Raw genomic sequence first — 7,465 nt, 5'->3', positions numbered from 1 at the left:
TTATTTATTAAATTCTATTTAAACAAAAAAAAAATTAATCTATTATATATAACCAATTACGTAGAGACATTGAACTTGGTTTCATAGATTTTTCTCAATTTAATTTACATGCCTACAGTGATGTCCAATGTTGATGTAGCTAAAAAAAATATTTTGATGTTGCTAAAAGTGTTTTTTTTTTTAGTGACATCGACATTTGATTTCTATAAAACAATGTATAGCCACATCAACATTTAATTAAGTAAACTATTGGTAAACATATTATCGAACCAATTACTTACAAATTTGATTATTATTACCCAATCACCAAACATAAAGTGTCTAAAATCTAACATATCTTCATTTTCCATTATAACCTGACAATAAGCTTTAGGCAAAGCCGCTTTAGTATTAAGGTGTATTAGTAACACTAGTACTATTGATTTTGACCATATTGTAATTTAAATTAGCAAGTTTGCAATTGACTATATCTTTGTTAGAAGAAGATAATATTACAAGCTTAGATATTGTTTAGTATAATTTTGCACCTTCTAAAAGACTGACTCTATTTTTAGACAGTCTTGAATTTAGATTTGTATTGAATTTGGATCACATGTAGTATAAAATTATATTAAAAATTTGTTCAAATTCACCTTTATTCAAATCTAAAATTCAGAATTGATGCTCTCAAATGCAACATGAATAATTTTTGTAAGAAGGAATAAGGAATGGTAAAATAATAAGAGGACATATTATCTTTGTATTCTAGGCGTGACCTGAAAAGGAATACACCGTCACGTAAGGTGTACCTGTAGAGACTCAGTGAATTATATTTATTAAATAATAGGAGGAAGAGAGAAAAGGAAATTGTAAATTTGGAATTTAACAGGGTCTCGTCGACGAACGCAGCACGTTCGTCGATGAACACGCTTGATGGGATTGTCGATGTGGACACATATCTCGTCGACGAGAAGTTACCAAAATGCTATTTTCGATTTTGAATTTTGTCGACGAGTAATAAGCATTCCTCAACGAACTCTCTTCATAGCCTCGTCGACGAGGTGACGTGTCTCATCGACGAGTGCAAGTGTACAAGTAGCCTGAACCCGGTTTTCATCGCAGAATTCACGCGAAGAACTTCTCTCTCTCTCTCTCTCTCTCTCTCTCTCTCTCTCTCTCTCTCTCTCTCTCTCTCTCTCTCTTATTCGGTTCTCCTTCCTTCTCTCTAAGATTTTGGGTACGTTCTTTGCCGGATCGACGATCTAAAGGCGCCACGCTACTTCTAGGGAAGTTCTCTTCAAGTCTACTAGAGTAGATTGTTGGTTGGGATAACTTGGACTTCATCCGAGGTTCAGGATAAGGTTTTTTATTGAGTATTTGGCATTCCTACAATTGTGAAAAAGGTAGCATTTGGAGAAATACTAAAATTTTGTTTAGGGCAATGTTATTTTTAGGGTGTTGAGCTGAGAACCCAGCGGGTGCAGGGCTAGTTATTTTTGGGGCTTTCTAGTAGTCTGGTAAGGGAATAAACTAAAACAGTAATTTTTCGCGAAAATTATTATTATTTAATAGCAAATTAATTTTCAGAAAGCATGTATTATGTATGAGTATATTTGGGAAAATATTGCTGTTACACAAGAATATGTTTTTAGTGTCAAAATGTCAGGAAATGTGATTTCAAAACAGAATTCATGATTTTGTTCAGTATGTGTGGCATGAGTATTATTTCACGTATATTGTATTATGTTAAGTCAAATTTACAGAAAAGGCATGTTTACAATTATTTTCAGGAATAACATGGATAATACAGGAAATTATGGTTTTAGAATATATGATAAACAGTACATATGCTCAGTTCAGTATCTATGATATGTTCGACGCAAGGCCGTGATTATTTATGTTATGACAGAATTCAGAAAATGCTATCAATCTATTTATATTAAAACAGTATATGATCACGTACTATATGTTATTAGAACTCATATGATAGTTCATATCAGTTTTTCAGGAGCACGGTACCGTAGCTATACAGTTCAGTTCAGTTCAGACTTGTGCTAACCACCTCTGCCAGTAGAGGGGGTGGGAGATGGATAGTCGATGTGGCTTTCAATGTAAAGTTGTAGATGTCCACCTAACAGTCCAGACCAGGGTGTGGCGGGCCCTCGTACTTATAGACATTTTTGACTCAGCATTGGTCGGCCAGCCATTGTTGGGTCCCGCCTTCGGGCTGCATAACCCAGCATAAGGGGTAATACATGACACCAACTAGCTATTCATCTTGGGTATATTTCAGTACTACTATTTTATAGCAGATGATTTTATGAACATTGAGATACAATATGACTTAGTATAACTATGAAATTATATGTTTACTCAGTTATGATATTATCAGTGTTTTCAGGCATGTGATATGTACTGTATATCTATTTTAGCATGTAAATATTCATGTTACCACACAACTATATTTATTTTATTTTCCTTACTGAGAAGTGTCTCACCCTATCTCTAAACCATTTCAAGGAACCCAGAAAAATAGGCAAACCGAGCTCTGCGCCGTTAAGGCAATTGTTATACCCTGCTAAGAGTGTGAGTTTTGAACTAGTGTCAATAGGTTTTGATGTAAGATTCTAGTTTTATATTTTGGTGTTTTTTAGGATTGTATATATATACATCTATAGAAATATAGTTGAATGTAAGTAACTCTGGTATTGTATTTTATGGTTGGGTGAATGAAATTTATATTTACCGCTACTTAAGTGTCTGCTACATATAACAGGTGTGTCCTCGTTACCCACGGGTTCGGGTTGACATTGTTATGTTATAAGTTAATGGTATCAGGGTATTTAATGTGGTTGATTATATAGTAAGATAAACTAGACGTTACAGTTTGGTATTAGAGCCTAGGATGCTAGGTCTTGTAGACTCTAGAATGCAGCGGTAATAATATCAGAGTATAGGATAAGATAAGGGAATTTGAGGTTTGGTTTTGTAGTCTAGATGCAGGACTTTCGTGATGGTTTGTGTGTCTTTCCTGAGGTGACGCTTTCAGGAAAGTCATAGTAAACTATTGTCGGGTTGGGTATCTAGGTTGTAGGATTGAACCTTAAATTAAAATCAGGGATGATAAATCAGTTAAGGATATAATATACTAGTTAGATGATATGTTATAGTAATAGGGTCCTACATTAAGTTTATTGTCTTTTCAAGATAAACCCTGGAGGTAGTAGTGCCCATGCTAGTGGTAATGAGGGTGTTGAGCCCTCGGGCGCTACTAGTGGCGATTCAGATGCAGTACTACATAGCGGGGCTCAGCAAGTCATGCCTGAAATTGTTAGGAACTCCAGAGAGAAGGGTGGGCCGTCTATAGGCCACAGTAGTTCAATTAAGAACTTATTAAGATGAATCCTCTGGCTTTATTAGGAAGAACTAATCCTGCAGTCGTTGAAAACTGGATGTAGGAGATTGAAAAAGTGTTTGCAGTGCTATAGTGTAAGGAGCAAAGGGTGCTATTCGCTACATATAAACTGACTAGACAGGCCAAAGTATGGTGGACGGCAGTGAAACTTCTGGAGTAGCGAACGGCAGTGCTTATGAAGATGACTTGGGAACGATTTAAGGAGATATTTTTCGACAAATACTTCCTAGCCTTGTACAGAGAAGCCAAGATATAGGAGTTCCTAAATCTGAAATAGGGACCGCAAACAGTGCAGCAGTACGCGGCGAGGTTCATTGAGTTATCTCGCTTTGCCCCATACATTATTCCAGACGAGATGAAGAAGGTAAGACAGTTTGAAAGAGGTTTGAGGAGAAAATTATATAAGTAAGTGTCAATACTAAAATTACAAGATTTTGCCAAGCTAGTAGATAGAGCAGCTATGGCAGAAGTCGAGGAGCATTTGGAGGCTGAGGAGTAGAGACAAAGAAAGAGATCTAAGCCTTCTGGTTCCCAGTAGGGGTCCAGTCGAGGTTCGTGGGAGAAAGGTGGCTACTACAGGTATCGGAGGCAGGAGTCAGGGAATCGTGGGTTTCAGGGTATGCAATCTTTTCCAGCTTGTCCGACTTATGGGAAGAGACACCCGAGGGAATGTCGTGTCGGGTGAGGTATCTGCTACCGATGTGGGAGTCAGGGCATATGATGAAGGATTGGCAAGCTCAAATTGGAGCTGCTCCCACTCCTAGACTTGCTCGGGGAGGTTATCAGGTGCCTCGTGGAGGTCAGCAAAGGAATACGGCTCCAGCGAGAGTTTATACCTTGATGTCGGGTGATGTTGAGACAGCCAATGACGTGGTGATAGGTATGGTTAGCATGTTTTCATTTAAATTTATTGTATTATTTGATTCAAGAGCCACACACTCGTTCGTGTCTATGGGGTGTATTAAATTATGTGAGGCAGAAACACAGCTATTAGACACTGAACTATTAGTAACTACACCGACCGGGTCAGTAGTGAGGTGTAGTAGGGTGTTCAGACGTTGTCCAGTTGATATTCAGGGGAAAGTTTTGTCTGTTGATTTGATAGTGCTGGACATGCACAGGTTTAATGTAATATTCGACATAGATTGGCTAGAAGCTAACTTTGCTAGTATAGACTTCTGTTCAAAAGAAGTGATTTTCGGACCTCCGGGAAGATTAGAATTCAGGTTCATAGGGTCACGAGTGCAATACCCACCTCAATTAGTTTCAGTTATTCAGGCAAGGAGACTGCTTGTGAGTGGTTGTCAGGGGTTCATGGCCTTTGTGAAGGAAATGTCAGGGAATGAATTAAAGCTCACTAGTACACCAGTGGTAAAAGAGTTTACAGATGTTTTTCCAGATAAGCTACCAGCCTTGCCACCTGATCGTGAGGTAGATTTTCCTATTGATTTGCTTTCAAGTACAACGCCAATCTCTAAAGCACCTTACCGAATGACGCTAGCAGATTAGAAGAATTAAAGAACTAGTTGCAAGATTTGTTTGATAAGGGTTTTATACGGTCCAGTGTATCTCCATGGGGAGCTCCAGTGTTATTTGTGAAGAAGAAATATGGGTCCATAAGGATGTGTATAGATTATAGGGAAATTAATAAGGTGACAATGAAGAATAAGTAACCTTTACCCTGTATAGACGACTTATTCGATTAGCTCTAGGGTACATGGGTTTATTCTAAGATTGACCTCATATTAGGTTATCATCAAGTAAAGGTAAGGGCAGAAGACATCTCAAAGACAACCTTTAGAACCAGGTATGGGATTATGAGTTTCTTGTTATGCCTTTTGGTATGACAAATGCTTCTGCAATATTCATGGATTTGATGAATAGAATCTTCCACCAATATTTAGACCAGTTTGTTATTGTTTTTATTGATCATATACTAGTCTATTCGAGGAGCTATGAGGAGCATGAGACGCATTTGTAAGAATGAGACGCATTTGAAATAAGTGAGGGCAGGTAATAAAATAAGTAGACCATTTCTTTTAAAAAATGATGAATCATATGAATAAATGAATTTCAAGGACGAAATTTTATAAGGAGGGGAGAATGTAGTGACCCGAAGAATAATGGTATTTAAATAATGAAGATGGAGGATCGCGTTCGTCGACAACGTTGCACTTTGGATGTAATAACCCAAGGAAATTTATCAGGGCCTCATCGATGAACATAGGGGATTCGTCAACGAGGGTATATGAGGATCTCGTTGACGAGGTGACATGTCTCGTCGATGAGAAGATACTAAGAAGATGTTCTAGGCAATTCTGAATTTCGTTGACGAAGTGGAGAGTTCATCGATGAATTTCTTATTGGCCTCGTCGACGAGGTGACGTGGCTCGTCAACAAACCTCATAGTATAAATAGTGTTAAACGAGGGTTTTAATGCAGAATTCAACGGGACTCTCTCTCTCTCTCTTCTCTCCCAACGGTTCCTTTTCCTTCATTCCTCGATCATCGACGGCCAAATCGACGATTTGAGGCCACCATGATGCTCCTGACAGAGCTCTCCCTAAGTCTGCCGGAGCGGATCGTTAGTGAGACGAAGTTGGATTTCATCCCAAATTCAGGGTAAGGTCTTTTTGTCAAAGTTTGGCTTTCCAGCAGATGTAGGAAATGCAGTAGATGTAGAAATAATGATATTTTGTTCTAGGATATATGATTTTCAGGGTGTTGAGTGGGGAGTCCTGCAGGTGTAGGACCCATCATAGTAGGGGGATTTTAGCAGGAATCAGGTAAGGGAAATATGCTATGCTAGGCAAGTTTAGTATGATTTTTAGTATAATATACATATTTAAACTTGATTATTATTCACAACATAGATTTTATACAGTCAATTATGTTTAAATGGTTAAAATTTTTGTGTGGCATGAGAATATGAATATAATACAGAAACATGTTTTACAGTATTTTCAGAATTATGATTTACAGAATATAAAGCCAGCGAAATGCTTTACAGTATCTTTCAGAATACCATGATTATACAGTTTTACAGTACCATGACATACAGATTTACAGTTTATCTCAGAAATACAGTTAATACAGTTATAGATTATTACAGCGTCATGGTTAATACAGTTATTATAGAATCATGGTAAAACAGATAGTTGTATATAGAATTGTACTATATAGTATCAGACCTTGTTGGACCATACAGTTACAGAGCATGGTAGCATTGATATTTACTATATAGAGTGCAACCACCTATTTAGATAATACGTGGTAAGTAGGTCGATCGTGCCTAGTTGTGGACAAGCTCTCTATTAGATATGGGTTGAGGAGTGCCGATTTGACTGATGGAGTATAGTGGTTTATCCTGGTAGGCCAACTAGTGGTAAATCCTGCCTACGGGCCCGCACAACCCTATCATGAGGGTTTAAATCATGACATACAATTATCCATAGGGAAGTTTTCAGCTATTATGTGTATATACATTTTTATAGTAACAGAGGGTATATTTATGTATATTAGAAGTATTATGAATAGAAAACCTATAAAGATAGTTATGTTAAGCAATACGAATAAAGGTGGTGTTATATGATATTTGTACTTGTATTCTCAAATTCAGTTGTACATGATTATACTGTATCAGAATTTTATAGAAATGTAACTCATTTGCCACACACTAGCAATAGCATATTTCGTCTTACTGAGCATTGGCTTATCCCATTACTCTAACATTTTTCAGGTGATCCAGGTAGGTGAGCAGATCAGGCTCGCAGGTAGAGGGGCATCAGTGCGGCCCCGTCAGTAGAGTGAGTATTTTTAGAAGATTGGTTTTTGTATGGCTCTGGCACAAATAAGGGTTTCTTTCTGAGGAATAGTTGTATATGCATATTTTGGGGACATTTTAGCACTCTGGTATTGTGTATTTACGTGCTTATGGTTATATGGATACAGCTTCTTGTTGCTTAGGTTGATGTATTTTATATATATATATGATAGATGGTATCGGAAATATGGGACTTCATAGTATTTATTATTGGAAATTCATAAAATAGTCATAAAATATAGCAGGTC

Source organism: Malania oleifera, chromosome 13, assembly GCF_029873635.1.
Source record: "Malania oleifera isolate guangnan ecotype guangnan chromosome 13, ASM2987363v1, whole genome shotgun sequence".
NCBI lineage: Eukaryota > Viridiplantae > Streptophyta > Magnoliopsida > Santalales > Ximeniaceae > Malania > Malania oleifera.
This window is presented reverse-complemented; position numbering follows the sequence as displayed.